Source organism: Trachemys scripta, chromosome 10 (genome assembly GCF_013100865.1).
Source record: "Trachemys scripta elegans isolate TJP31775 chromosome 10, CAS_Tse_1.0, whole genome shotgun sequence".
Taxonomy (NCBI): Eukaryota; Metazoa; Chordata; order Testudines; family Emydidae; genus Trachemys; species Trachemys scripta.
In genome coordinates, this window is record NC_048307.1 from 78280745 (window position 1) to 78297058 (window position 16314).

Below are 16314 nucleotides of genomic sequence, written 5' to 3' on the forward strand. Positions count from 1 at the left end.
TCCGGGGCTTTTCAATTGCCAGCTGTGAAAGGAGACACCGGTTCTGTATAAGAAATATTTCTTGCCAGCTAGAGTAGGTCCTGGCACCCCGTTTAAAATGCATTTGGCTTTTAAAGTTTAAGAGCGAGCCAATTTTAAGCTCCCGTAGCCGAGGGGGCAGAGGCAATGAGGAAAGATGGATGGAGTCATTTACTAAGCATACACTTGCCAGTCTTGTGTGCCTCTCCACAATCAAACCCCTGCAGAACAGAAAAACCTTCTGGGACCGGTTAAGGAATAATGATCTATGACCTTCTGCTCCTGCCAACTGCTGATGCAGTCAGGAGGTCACAGATCATGGGAGATGAATACAACCCACAGTGAGCGATAAGACCCAGATCAGCCTCTTCACAATTTACTGCCCTCAAGTTTACTTAAGAAAAGAGGGCAAAAGAAGGTAAACAGCACAAGCCAAAGTTTTGTCGGAAAAGGTAAATGTTGCCTGTGTCCCAGAGAGCTGGTTCCTCTTCTGCTCGGTGCACTCCGCCTTCTCCTTACCCAATAATGCTGCAGCAGCCGCAGGAGAAAAGACAGACATATGTTTGGTATCCGGAGCCAAGCCTCTGACTGGCAAATAGAGCGAGGCGCCTTCCAGGCCCCTATTTGTCACTCAGCATTGAGGAGAAAGGCTGCAACCGAATGACAGAGCCTCCGCGAGCTGTCCAGGTTTCTTTACAGCACTGATGAGGGGGAAATCTCGAATGCAGAGAAGGAGAGAGTACGGGCAGGTGTAATAGGGTAGGGGACCCTGAGAACATGTTTAACTCCTCTTCTCTCTGCATCTCAGCCTAACTCTCTGCTGAAGCAAAGGCCAGAGATTTGGCTTTTCAGGACGCCTAACACAGAGTCAAACCTTAGGGCTGCTGTATGTAAAATCCTGACTGTAACAGCTAATAACAGTTCCCAATCAGCGTCAAAGAGAGACCACTGTACAATTCCTTCGTAAACAGACATTTCATACACAAACAAGAAATGTGGTGCCAGCTTCTAACAGAGCAAGTAACTGACCATTGAAACAACTTACCGGAGGCTGGGGGAGATGGTCCGTGGCTGGACATTTTAAAATCAAGAGGGGATGTTTTTCGGGTTCAAAAGGAATTCATTCAGGAAAGTTCTCTGGTTTGTGTTATCCAGGAGGTCAGAGTAGATGATCCCAATGGTCCCTTCTGGCCTGAGAACGTATGAAAGAAAACACTGAACAATATTGGGAAACCCTCTGTATAATTTTTAAATAAAACTTATTAGGTAGCAAATCTACTGATTCTTATATAGACTTTCCCACTTAGTTGCTGTTGTATATATTTAAATGCAGGATAACATTTACATTTCTATACATTGGGACCAGGGCACTGGAATGGGGGGAGGCAGGGGGGAAATGGGGCCATGGCCCCATCACTTTTTACTGGCTGTAAGGGCGAGGTAGAGGGAGAGAGGAGAGAATGGAGGGTGGGGCCTTGGGGGAAAGGGGACAGTGCAAGGGCAGGGCCATGGTTCAGGCACCCGTGCCTCCCCCCACCACTTTTAGGGAGCCTCCGTCGCTCCTAATTAGGACACACATTCCCTTCTGATCTTTTTCCAGAGGGGACCCACATACTGCATGTGTCACCCGGACTCTTCAGAGCTTCACAAGAATGGCAGCGTCTCGGTTCTTTCCCAAGCTCTGCAGTGTCTTGTTGGCTGGGATCCTTACAGCTGGCAGCATTCCTGATCTTGGGTTAGTTGTAGATGGCTCTCCCCAGTGGCCTGGGTGATAGGACTCTGTAGCCTCTATCCAAAGGGGTGCACAGCAGACACACCTGTTGGCCCCTTGTCAAACAGCTGCTAACTCTTGTGTTTGTCATCTTTTCCTTCCTGAATTGAGATTGGCTCAGGTGTCGAACGGTGACCGCCTCCCCAAAATGAAAATGTCTTATGTCACTTTAGAAACAGCCACTGGACACGCCTCGTAACGGCCACACCCTATTTCTATTGCTTGGCGCACCCGCCCGAAGCCATCAGGTGGTAACAGATTTCAGTCACTGGGGACCTGGGCTGGATTCAAAACACGTCCTCAACGTAACAAGCTTCTCTTAGGCTTTTCTCAGAAGGAGACACAAGTTCCACTATTCTGGAGGGAAGAGGGATCCGCAGGTCAAATGCTCCCACATCTGGCCAATTATCTCCAAACAACAGCCTGCAAAGCACGTTCCTGAAACATGAAACAAAGATGGCGGGGGGGGGGGAGAGTGAGAGGGACTGTGTTGCTAGAAGCCACTGTCTACGCTACTGGAGAGCTTTGTGCCCGAGAAAGGGATAAAATGGGCCAGTGGCATTCTACAAACTCCTAGTCTCAGAACACAGAACCTGTGCTCGGCCTAGCACTCTCAGGCCTGCTTGTCACATGAGAGAATAAAGAAACCCCAACACCTTCCTCTCATTGCTTCCAGTCTCTCCCATCACTCCAGTTTCAGCCCCCTTCCCAGGAGCCCCTAGTAGAAGGTGCGCCTCGGTCCCTTACCAACTGATGGAAGTTGCCAGGCCATGTTCTTTCCCATTTCTGTGTTTGGCAGAAACTTTCTCCAGTTGCCCCACTTCTGGATTTGCCCGAAGGGACTGAAGACTGAGCCCCCATAATACTCGCTGTCAAAGGCTCAAATGATCACGCTCCGAGGCCCAGAAATCAAGCACAAATCACTGTCCCAAAAGGCCTGGCCGTGCACGTAAGCAGCTTTCCACACAGCCCCTTGGCCTTATCCACTGACAGGGCCTGTCAGAGCTACGGCTAAGGCCCACAAACAATCTCTGGGCCATATGGTGAGTACCAAGTCAGGCCCAGGTGGGGAAAGGTGTGGTGGGCATGATGCCCATGGCAGAGTTAACAGGAGGCTGCCGTACCCAGTATAGCATTGCCAGCTCCTGCTATCTCATCCTGAGTCTCGCTATCTTTGGTACTTTTCTTAAAGCCCTAGCATGAGACCCTCCGCTTTCATTTCAAACAAAACTAAAAGTTAGTAAGTTTCTAACCCTTCTCGTTGCAGAGACAAGCTTGAAAATGGGAATCTTAAAAGGTTCAAAAGCCAGCAGGCAAATAAACTCCACATTAAAACAAAACTAAATAACCCCTCACACTCACGATTTTTAGGCCAATCTCACAATTTTGGGCAGCCTGAATCATTTTTGAATGCTTGGGGTTGGAGATACTGCAGAGTCATCCATATCTTCGGTGTACGAGTGGCTCATGGGAGGCTGTCTCATGCTTCTGACTTGTATGTTACGGATTGCACTGTGCTATCCTGCTGGAGTACTTTGGAAACCCAGGATTCCCCCACCCCATACAGTTCAGTTAAGTGCTTATTGAACACAGATGTCATTTTTCTAATCCCGCTCCAGACGCTTCAGTTATTATTGGTCCAAATAATGCATTTCCTGACAAATTTTTCAAAATGATCTCTTGAAACAGTCCAACTTTGGGGCATGAATTTACTCATCCATGCACTGGAATAATTTATGAGTGTTTTCCCAAGAAATGCTGTTCCATGTACCCTGTGTTTCATATTCCGCAGTTCAATCCCATCTTTTTGAGCAATCGTTTAACTTTATGGCGCTTCCAGAAAATTTGCCAATCTCTTGAGTAACATCTGTAGAAGGAGTCAATGTGGCTGGCACCAAAGTGAGTAATGAATAGTCTGTCTTCTTGTCAGGTCGGTTTGATATAGTCTTGGATTATGAAGGGCTGGCTAATTCAATTTCTGTCCTCCAGCTTGCTTCATTAATTGCCTGAATTCGCCAGCCAGGGTCCTATGCAAAACAACTGGAGAAACATCATAAATGCTTTTGTACCGAGCAACGTGGACGCAACTTCCATTGTAGTTGCATGTGTACTCCATGCAGGGAATTTGGGTTCATACCTGATGGCTGGCTAGTGAAAACTCTACCAGGGAATTTTCTCGCTCTGTGCCCACACTTACAGTGTTGCACTACAAACTAGATGTAGCATTTGGGGAGTTCTTCTTCACCAGACCTTGCTAGATGGAGGGTCCTGGCCTGGACAGAGCAATGGTCCAACCCTGTATTTCCAGGGTGCCAGACTTTGGAGTCTGGCATGAGAAAGCAGATCTCAATGATGTCTAGAAGCCTTTCTACTATTTGGAGAAAAGCCAGCAACAGCCACAAGGTGCACAGTGGTGAACACCGGCATAAGCTCCTGTGAAGTCAATGAAACGAAGTGCATTTGCACACCAGCTGGGGGTCTGGCCCAGAGGATGATATCGTGCCCTAGGAGAAAAGCGGATGGATCACAGCAGGGAGCAGCACACGCTTACTCCAGGCTGAGAGGAGCTTTCAGCCCAGTGCATGGTTTCCTGCTCCTTTGAAAACCAATATGGCATCTCCTCGTAGACTTTAAGGTCAGAAGGCCCTGGCATATGCCAGCAGGCTAATGGCGTGACCGGGGCCCATAGCTGGCAGCTTATTATTATTATTTGTATAATCACAGTGCCTGGGAGCTGCAGTCATGGAGCAGGATCCTGTTGTGTTAGGCGCTGTACAAACACAGAACAAACCCACAGTCCCCGTCCCAAACAGTGTACAGGCTGTGTCACCGTGGGATAGTAGGGCAGAGACTGGCATCCAGGCAAGGGAGGTTCTCTCTGTCAGCATTCAGAGCAGTCGGTAGATCTCCGCCCCTTCTGCCTGCAGAGCGGGAAAGGCTCCTTTCTCCTCAGGCATCTCAAGTACTTCCACACAGTGCAAGGCAGACAGGAGTTGGGCAAGTTAAGCAAAGTTATGTGTCATAAACCTTCCCCCCGTACCAGTGTGGGCAGCTGTTGCAAGTGCCCTAAGCCACGTCCACACTAGAAACCTGTAACAGGCTACAAACAAGTTATAGACTCCACATAGTAACTCACCACCCTCTCCACCTCACAGAGCAACGTTCCGAACGTTCTGCAAACGATTCGTCATACGGGCCAAATGAGGCTTGCTTTCAGCAGGGCTTGGTAGTGCTTCAGCCTGAACTGGTTTAATGCCAGTACGGACACAAACTATCTAAAATGGTTTAACTTGTCCTCCTACAGCTGTCCCCTGCTGTCCCAAGGGCCTTGCGAAATCTCCCAATGTACACTGCATCTGGGAGCTATGCCAGAAACCAGGGGATAAGTTCCAGCGGCAACTGCACGCAGCTTAGAACAGTATCAAGTATAAGAGGGGTAGCCGTGTTAGTCTGAATCTGTAAAAAGCAACAGAGGGTCCTGTGGCACCTTTGAGACTAACAGAAGTATTGGGAGCATAAGCTTTCATGGGTAAGAACAAAAACCTGTAGGAGAACACTTCAACCTCCCTGGCCACACAATAGCAGATGTAAAGGTAGCCATCTTACAGCAAAAAAATTTCAGGACCAGACTCCAAAGAGAAACTGCTGAGCTCCAGTTCATTTGCAAATTTGACACCATCAGATCAGGATTAAACAAAGACTGTGAATGGCTATCCAACTACAGAAGCAGTTTCTCCTCCCTTGGTGTTCACACCTCAACTGCTAGCAGAGCACCTCACCCTCCCTGATTGAACTAACCTTGTTATCTCCATACTGATTTATACCTGCCTCTGGAGATTTCCATTACTTGCATCTGAAGAAGTGAGGTTCTTACGCACGAAAGCTTATGCTCCCAATACTTCTGTTAGTCTCAAAGGTGCCACAGGACCCTCTGTTGCTTTTTACAGCTTAGAACAGCAGTTCCTCAGCCAATTCAGCATGGATACCCGAAACCAGTTGTGCTAAACTACCAGAGCAGTTGAACCACTTCAGTTCTCCAGTGCAGATGCACCCATAGGCCTGTTTTACTGGAAAAACACACCTTGTCAGCACAGCCTCACACGTGTCCATACACAATTTTGAGTCCTGCCAACAAAACCCTGAAGTTCTGTCAGTCAAGTTAAACCACCTCCCCAAGTGGTGCAATGCCTGGGAAGACCCTGCGTTACGTGTACCAAAGCAAACCGTCCTCCGGAAACAATCCCACATTGCCCGTGTCCCCATGGTGGCACTGACCACTCTGGTCGAATTTTTGAATTCTGCTCCACAGTGGTCACCCCACCCCTCACTGCTTCACAATACCCAGCGTGTTAGGAAATGCCTCTCTTCCTGCTAGCCCACCTTTGCAAGCACACAGGTTTAACTCCAGGTAAAGCCACAGGTAAAACCGCAGCTAAGCCTCGTGCTGCTACCTAGCCCAGGAAAGAAGTCCTGAATTTGCTCGGCCTGTGGGGGAGAGCAGAGGTGTAAGACCAGCTGCAGAGTTCCCATAGGCATAAAGATGTTTATTTGCACATTGCAATGGAGCTGCAGACGCTGGGGCATGACGGGGATGAGTTCCACTGCCGAGCAAAGGGCAAGGAACTGCAGCAGTCCTACCAGCAGACAAAGGAGGGCAACTCAACATCTGGTGCTGCCCCCCAAAGTGGCTGCTACTGTGCGGAGCTGGGTGTTGTGGAATCTGTTTTATTAATGAAGATGGAATATAAGGGCTCAAAGTGTTAACATAACCCAGTTATGGTAATATTCAACCATGTAAAACCAGGTCTGGGGCTTGGAATACACAGCCTGTACCCTGCTTAGCACTCTGGCCAACATACTATTAAACCAATCTTTATAACCCTTTATTAAATACACAGAAAAGAAGGAAAAGCAGTTAAAACATTTGTAATGTAAAGTATTAAAACGAGAGCCTGGGTTAACACCGCTTTTTGTTTTCTTTCCCTTTAGCTGGAAAGGCTTCTAGAAGGAAAAACCCCTTGTTTGACAGTCTCGGAGGTGGCATCACAGATGGTAACTCTGATCCCAGGAGGTGTGGGGGATTCAGCTGGAGCCAGTAGGGGCGGCCACGTCATCTGGGTCCCTCTGTTTTCAGCCTGTTCTGATCAGGATACCTCCCAGGAGCAGGAGGACGAAGGACCGGAGGTCCCAGGAGAGGCCGGGGTGTGTGGCAGGCATGATGGGGACGCTCACTCCAGTTGCCTCTGTTCTTTCCCATCTTTTAAATTTTTCTTTATAAAATCTCTTTCTTTTAAGGTCCTAAGAAGGGAGTAATGGGTGGAATCGCCCATCCCCTCATTATTTTGCCCACCAGTTAGGCTTAATATCCATCATACTAATTTTGTCTCATTAGCTCTCGGCTTCACATCGCCTGTTTTAACGCATTCAGAACTGGAAGAGACACACATGCCAACCAATGCCTGAGCAGTCCGTTAAATACATCGAAGTACAAACGAATCCTTGCACCAGGGCATTCAGCCTGGGCGGTTTTGCAGAAATACTGTTGCAAACCAAAATATGTTTTGGACCAGAAACCTGCAGCCAATAAATTTACAAGTCGAAATACAAAACGTTCTGGGATTAGATTCGGGGAAGAGGTAGAAATGGTCGTCGTTGGCTCTGCTGTTGGTTTGAACTGGCTCATAGAACGAGCCGGCCACCACAAGTCTTTTCTGCCTGTGGAGCTTCTGGGGCAGCTCGGCTTGCCCAGCCTTTTTGTCCCCTGCGACAATTTCACGGAGATTTCCAAGCAAGGCTTGTTTGATCTCTGCCCGCACATTGCTAAGAAGAGGAGCTTTGTTTCTCCTGCTGTGGTATGACACCTCTCCACCCCACTTTTCTATGCGCTCTGGTAGCACCAGTAATGTGACGAGGGCAGCAGCACAAAAGTCTCGTACCGCTTCAAGCACTTGCTTTCTTGGGGCCTTTGGCACCCACATTAGTGATGTATACACCAGGATCACCACTGCTTCTACAGTTTAACATTGTTTACTATACTATCCCTGCACATACCATGACCACCCGCCACACACAGCTAGAGAGAGGGTTTGAAAGGCAGCCCTATTCCTCATGCATCTCCCCGACCACCTATTGTTAATATCAGTGAAACATCCCCGGTGATCCACCTATACTTGCACAATCATGGAAAATTGCCTAGTTCTGTTTATGGTGGGCAGAGTCAGAATCAGGATCCCGTCTATCGCCCCAGCACAGTTAGGGAAGCCCATTTCTTCAATTCCATCTGTTATATCCTGCCCGTTTCCCAGAGTCACAATGCTGCAGCAGGATATGTTTTATGGCCTTGCGCACCCAGATGATGACTGCCCTCAACAGAGATTTTCCAGGAAAGAGGTAGGGGATGAGTGTACTGAAATGCCTGCCCACCAACTGATAGCAACCTGCACTCTGGAAGCTTGCAACCCCAATCACTGGAGGACCGGAGTGGGTTCGGCGCAGAGCTCCAGAAATGTGGCCTTCTGCTGCTATATTTGTATCAGGATCCGTGCGCGTTTCACAGGCCAGAACCACCACTCCACTGCATGTATCTGGTCAGTGAACACCTGCAGCATCTGTCGTCTTCCATTCACAGTCCACATCCTTCTATCTCAGTTCTCATGTTCACTGCTGCCCGGCGGGCCACAGTGGTGGTAACAGAGGTTCTGCAAATAGAGACGAATCAGTCACCGTTCACAAAGCCGACAGGACAGATCTCCTGACCCGTGCTGCAGCTATGCTTTTGCCAGTGAGTTGATGGCGAGATTGGAATTTGGCAGGAGGAAAGAGGAGATTATGGGATGGAATAGAGGGAACCGTGGGAATTTTAAGAAAGTGGCACAGAAGAGAAAAGATTATGGGATGGAACAGAGGGAATTATGGGAAGTGGACCCTAAACTCTCTCAATTCCCAGTGTTCCACAATGCACTTCAAAAGTTTCTCAGGCCGCAACGCACGGAACAGTAGTGTGGGGGACACAGGCTCCTCTCCACAGAGCAGGGAGTCTTTGGCCAATGCAACCTGTTGTTGTGAGGACACACTACACCAGCAAAGGCAGCAGGGGCATCATTTGCAGTGGGGCAAGGGGGGCAGTTGCCACCCCAGACATTTGTTTGCTCGCCCCCAAGTCCCCAACTTTTCATGCATTTCTGTGCTCCACTTTTTGCCTCCGCAGACATGATAATTACATATAATGTTCTAGATGCGGACAACTTTGCTCCCACCGCCCCCCGAATTTTTCTGATATCATCGCCCTGAAATGCAGCCAAGTGTGAATGGACACTAAAGTCATAGCAATGCTGGCAGAAATTTTACGAGTAAAACCTTCTAGCGTAGTCTGTGCCAGACCTAGGTCAGCCATGCATTTAAGAAAAACTTCTGCCAGCAAAGTGACTCCTCTCCCTCCCTGCCACAACTACACCGCTCTGCAGCGTTTCCCAGAGCCCAGTCATTCCTAATGGGTCAAGTTCTCCAGCATCCATTAAATCACTCGGTTACAGCAGCATAAGAGAAGAGAATTTGTCCTAGGTTCTTTACCAAGGAGGATGTATCCATCCAGTCACGCTGCCCTTAAGACACGGCAAAGGGCACAATGGATGCGTTCTACACCGTCTTGCTCCCAATTCATTTGGAGACCGTTTGTTTTATTCCAGAGGTTAACGCAAAGGAAATTATTCCATTTTCCCCTGGCCGATCCTTGCAAGCTGTGAAGTTTTACGTTCATAACCAGATACCTGCTTGGGAGGGTGGGGGGGGGGGGGAGTAGGGCCATCTGAAAGAAACTCTCCAGGGTGTGAGTTCTATTAAAACGGAACATGAACTTACATTAACAATGAAGAGTGTCCAGAGCTTGGCTGGAAGGGGCATTGTGGGAAAGCAGAAGGCAAAAGAAAGACAGCAACAGTTCGTCTAGTTCAAGCTGCAGCTCTGGACTTTTCAGATGCGAGTGAACAGCAAACCATCAGCAGCAAAACCAGTCACACATTCTCTACCGATGGGCGATGGATCAGGGAACTATCAGGTGAAGAATTCCAAGGCTCACTGGGGAGGGGCAGGATCATCTTAGTGTACATTCCGGGCTGGATTGGACCCTACACACCAGCATGGAGAAGGGGAAGCACATCTGTGTCCAGCCCCAAGAGCAGGAGAGGAACTAGTGATTGTACTTTCCCTCCTGATCCCTGGAGGGTGGGGTTGCAAGGAACACATGCAGCCTGTGCAGGGCTTGTCACTGAATTAGTCTAGCTTATCCCCCCATGGCTATTGCCCACCTGAGGCCCCCAGCACTGGCTGTATAAGAACTCAGCGAGTGCCAGCCAGTGTCTGCTCAATGCTACAGCTGCCTGGCTCCCCAGGTGCTGGGTTGTGGTTTCAGAATAAAGCCGGATGCTGCTTCAGTTGAAGCAGACTTTGCTGTGAGCGTTACTTTGCTCTACAACTGGGGTCGGGATAACCTGTGCCAGCCTTTAGCTGGTCCCTCTTACTTCCCCTACTGCACCAGCTCACCTGCGCAGGCTCACGTTTTGGGGACGAGCCAAGGTTCTGCCTGCAAGGGAGGATGTGGACACGGATCGCTTGCCTGTCAGCAGCTGCTTCCCCTTCATCCCCCTCTCTGGGTGCGCAGCTGGGCTCACGTCTGAGCCCTCGGAGGGTAGATTTACACATCAACGCCTCGTTATTTTGTGTCACCAATGACAGACAGCTGTTGTCAGACGCTACCAGTATGGTGCTCTGCTCTGTTCAATGTTGATAACAGTCAGCTGCATGCGTGTTCCCTCTGTGTGCTGCCCCAGCTCTGCGCAGATCGCTGACACAGCAGACCCCGAGAGAACCCCCAATGACCACGGACTCTGATAAGGTACGAAGGCACCCGGCCAGGTTTATTGCCAAACGAAAGTCTCTAGCTCCCTGGATCAGATACCTACAGTTCCGCTAGTACATATGTGCTCCCTGACAATGGACTGGCTCTGTCAGTGGCGGGACTTTCCACTGCCCCTTAGGCCAGACAAAGACATCCACTCAGGGGTGCATTCTTATACACAGGTACAAACAAGTTACACATCACTCCTGACGTATTGAGGTGCAACCCACCTACGTAGTAAGGTACAACCCTTCAACACAGTAAGGTGTCGCCTCTCACCTTGTACATGTTGGTTCGAACAAAACAACTCTATCCATCATATTCCCCTTTTGACCCTGTCCTTGTTATCTGTGTGGAATGTGCAAGTATCAGAGTGTTCTGGTACCATCAGGGCATAGGTTTATATCTCTAGTGTCCAGTATTTTTTAGATATGTGTATTTGTGCCACATCAGCCCTTTCCTTGCCAGCTTCTGTGAGCAGGGCCTGCCTCTGGCTCACAGCTTAACTTAGCTTTAGGTTAGCAAAGTCTTGACTAATACTTTAGTTCAGGCCTTAGGCCTCATACCAGGCCTCTGACAAGGGATTATTTTTCAGGGCTTCATCTTACTACAACAGCCACCAAGGCTGAAAGACAGCCTCGAGAAAGCAGCTACTGTGAAGGAGAGAGTCTCACTGCATACACTTCCCGGATAGTAAATCTCCATAACCACCATTGAGACATTTGTACCCTAAATAAAGGGAAACCCCTAGTCACCTGGCCCAGGCTATCCACTGACATTTCAGACACTTCGGGGAATGTATGTTCTTTGAAACAACGGGATGCTGACTGACCGGATTTGAAATCCTGCCCGCTTCGTAGCTGCAAAATCCCACCTGTTGCATGACTCAATAGTGCTGGAAGAGACAGGAGAGGAAGAAATCACAGCGAGCAGCATTTATAAAGGCAGCTACTGCAGTGATACTCCAACTCTGGAAATCCGCATCCATGCCAACAGTAAGAGAATAACTGCCCAAAGGTGGCTCATGGGAGATACACATATGCCAGGTATGAAAGACAAGGCTACACGGGAGGATATGTAGGGGTCCAGTTCTCAAAAACAGGGAGGGTCCATGAAGGTTTTTCTGATTTAATTCCTTTCCCATTCTCTCACCTGCTCTTCCCTTAAAAGCAGGGCGAGAAGGCAAAACTAGTAAAGCAAACAGGTTTTATCGTATCCCCTATCACAGTGAGTTTACTTTGGAAGTTTGTTTTACCATTGCATTACTCATCTAGTTTAGACTGGGCTCTTTGTATGAGCCTTTTCATGTAAAGTCAATAGAATTAAAGGTTTTTGAAAGACACAAATGAAAGCAGAGAGACGCCTCCGTGTGGGTGTATTACAGCCAGCCTCTGCGTCCTCCTGTGTGGTAAGAGGTCTTCATACCTCTTGCTACACATGCTCTCCATTTTGTTTCCAGAGCCAGAAAACTTGGAGTCATCCTTGACCCCAGCTTTCTCCTTCCTACATCTTCCTTTCATCATGACCTACCCGTTCCTTGAAACTTCCTCTGCTTAAAATTCTGAGTCATGCATTCATCCTTTGCCATCTGTTTCCCTCTTTCGCAAGCCTTCCTCTATCTGATCTCAGTGCTTCTGAAAGAATCCAAGACTCCAGCCAAAACAACCTCCCAGCCCAAAACTACCCCTACCTCCACAGCCCTCTATAAAACCAAGTTAAAATGACCACCCTTGGCAGTGAAAGCTAACCATGGTTTTGTTCCTCTGACTTCCATCAGGCTTAGCCCCTTTCTGCCACAACGCCTCTGCTCTGCCAGCCTCATACTTCTGCTGTCCCACCTGGACCCCTCGCCCTTTTGAAGACACTGATGGTGAAGTCCTATCTCTATTGAAGTCAATGGCAAAACTCCCGGCCCCACTGAAGTCGGTGGGATTTCACCCTAACTTGCAAACTCTGTCGTCTCAGCCTCACACTTTCCTTTTTTCACTTCAGTCCATGATTCCCAGGGAAGTCTTCTGTCAACTTGCAAGGGTGCGCTATACAATTAGTTGTACCACTCGCTATACAATTATTTGTACCACTTGAGTTGTCCCTAAATTCAGGAACTGCTGTTTTCTGAGACGCAGCACACTGCAGCGTCTGGAGCAGCTTCTGAGCCATTAAAATAGAGATTTAATTAAAGCATGAGAAATGCAGCCAGCCCAGTATTGTTATTTTCTGACGTAAATTCAGACTTTTCCAATCCGCTCATAAATGTGGCCCAGATTTTTGAACTGGCAACACAGCTCCTCTGTAGAAGTTGCAGAGGAAAAGTTGCGGTAAGGAAGATAATTGTTGCAGTTGGGAAGGGGAGATTTAGGGTTTTGTCATGTGGGAAAGCGTCTGAGGTGATCAGGGAGTGAGGGATAAACACAGTAAAGTGTCCTAAAAGACGGACGTCATAAAGTTCCTCATAGACCCTTGACCTCGCTATGGGCCCAATCCTGCAAATCTTCACTTACGAGAGTAAGATTTGCAGACTTGGGCCTCTGAATGTCGCAAGTTCAGTTTTTAGGCCACCACCCATGGGGCTAGGTTACATTTATGGATGTGGAAGAATAGTAGCTTGCCATAGAACTGTGCAGAAACAAAGGCATAGCTCTAAAGCAAGCCAAGCAAAAAAAAAAAAAAAAAAAAAAAAAAGAGGTGAGCTGATAGACTTGGCTCCTGAATCAGGTTGATCCACAGCTGAGCCACACAGATGCCTATTAAGCTCCTGCAGGCCCAGTAAAAGAAAACAGGCCACATTTCACGGTGTAGTTCTTGTTCAAAGTGAATGGAAAAAAACATCAAATCTGAATTTGCCCCAGAGAATGCAATAAGCCACTGACAGATTCATAGAACTCCTTGTATTGACCTTGGTGAGTATGCAGCAAATGCAAAAACTTAGATTCATGGATTTATAAGCGTTTAAGGCCAGAAGGGACCATTAGATTATCTGGTCTGCCTTCCTGAATATCACAGACCAGAGAATTTCACTCTGTTCCCTTGTATTGCACCCAATAACTTGTGTCTCGCTAAAGCATCTTCACAAAAGGCATCCAGTCTTGATCAGAAGACATCAAGAGATGGAGAATCTACCACTTCCCTTGGTAGTTTGTTCCAGTGGTTAAGCTCTGTGTAGTTCAAAAGCGTGCTTCCTTCACCAACAGAAGTCGGTCCAATGAAAGATATTACCTCACCCACCTTGTCTCTCTAAAAAAAGTGTGTATACTTTTTAATTTGAATTTGTCTGGTTTTAGCTTCCAATCACTAGTTCTTGTTCTGCCTCTCTCTGCTAGCATAGAGAGCTCTCTAGTACTTGGTATTTTCTCTCGTGAAGGTACTTATTCAGCATAATCAGGTTACCTCTTGATCTTCTACTGCAGAGGTTGCTGGCCAATCAACACTTGATGGTGACATGGATAACAGATAACCCCCTCCACAGGCTGCCATGTTGGAAACCAACAGGATGTGCTAAATGAAATAGCCCAACAGACTGGTGCAATCCTGTAGGTAACAACTCTCTCTAGAGCCCATAAAGACTGGGCCCCATCCCTCCTTGACCACACACCACTCCCCCAGGGGCTCACCCACAGCTAGGGATAGTTATTTTTTGTATTACTCAAAAGCCTCAACTTAAAGGTCCCATTGTAACAGGGGCCTCACAGACAACTGGTGAGACAGTCTCTGCCTCAAAGAGCTCTGTGTAGATAAAGGGAGGGGAAGGAAAACTGAGGCACGGGGGTGACTTGCCCAAGGTCAGTGGCAGACCTGGAGACAGAACCCACAGGGTCCTTTTTAGAAAAATCTCAGGGCCAGATTCTGCCACCCTCGCTCCCGCATGTGGCACTGCTGAAATCCAGAGGCTGAAGTGTGACTTAAGATATCAAGATGTTTGTTTAAAACAAATCCGACGGAGAAAATATCATGAGCAATAACCGCAAGGCACAATTACCGCTCCTGTAAAAAGGGAGCACAAGTAAGAACATTTGCTAGCTGCATTTGCCATGAGCAAAATTGCTAATCTGGTCCTGAAATGAGGTCGTCAGTTTTTAATATCTGGGAAAGATTTTTTTCCAAACAGCTCTGGAGAGGTTGGCTGTGCAAGTGGAATAATTTTAGCAAGTATTCATGCAAAAAAAACTGACTTAGACCTTTAACAAAAACTTCAAACTAAGCAGATTTGGTTTTAGCAGCATTTTCTTGCTCTTCTTGCTGAAAGGAACCCTATCCAGATCCAGAAAGCATAGTTAGGGAACACAGCAGGTTAACATTTTCAGGTCAATAAAAACCCCTTGTGCATACAAATGCCAGACTCATGACTTGGGCCTTGATCCTGCAAAGACTTATGCACACCCGTAACTTTAAGCATGCAGATAGTCGCAGTGAGTTCAGTGGACCGCTCACATGCTTAAAGTTAACAAGCCCATGTTTTTTCAGGAGATGCCTCAGACAAAATTCTGGACATGCTTGCATAATAGGGTGACCAGATAGCAAGTGTGAAAAATCGGGACGGGGTGGGGAGTAATAGGCGCTTCCTATCCTGAGCTCCTCAAGGCTTCTTCGGGGGCATCTTTTATTTTCTATGGAGGAAAACAAACAGCATTAGGGAGAGCAAAAGTCTATGTTCTGCAGTCTCAGAAAGTCATCAAACATTATGCGTTAAGCATGGCAAAAGAAGTAACAGTATTTCTTTTATACTGTTGCATAGATAGGGGTTTGATAGATATCTCTGGCATCTCATTAAATATGTCCTTTATTAGTCACTACTTACACTCAAGTCTTAAAACACAAGTACACTTTCACAATTACACAATAAAACAAGGTTCACAATAGCTCTCACTTCATTTCACTTCGTTCTTATATCTCATTGACTGGCTGACAACATTCTAGAAGGTTCAAGGAAAAGGTAGTTCTCAGAAAGTCTGGAAGGTTCCACGAGATTCTACAAAGGTCCAGAACATTCTAGGAGGGTTCTTGCAAAATGAATCCATACCTGAAACATTTTACTTCAAACATTCTATTTTCCCTTTTGTTGCTAACAACAAAAACAGCATCTTGAGCCTGGCACACCCCAAGCCTGACACCCCAGGCGGTCACCTGGGTCGCCTGCCCTTAAATCCGTGTTTGATAGCAAGTATACTTTTGCCTCATGAGATACCCCTCATATGATAAGCAACAGCTTCAGTCCTACAGAATGTTTGGAGCAGTAGTTTAGAGCCAGGAGGGGGAAAAAAATCAGGGTTTTATTGCAAAGATATCTTCCATACCTTCTACAGCATGTCTTTGGCATATTGCACCATGCCCTTCATCTGTACTTATGTCCATTTAGATCAGAGATTGTTGTGGGGAAATCACATCAGAGGCCTATAGCACCAGGTCCACTGTCAGGACTCATAAGAACATAAGAATGGCCATATTGGGTCAGATCAATGATCCATCTAGCCCAGTATCTTCTGACAGTGGCTAATGTGGCCAATGCCAGATGCTTTAGAGGGAATGAAGAGAACAGGGCAATTATCAAGTGATCATCCTTTGTTGTCCAGTCCCAGAATCTGGCAGTCAGAGGCTGAGACACATCCCTGACCACCTTGGCTAATAGCCATTGATG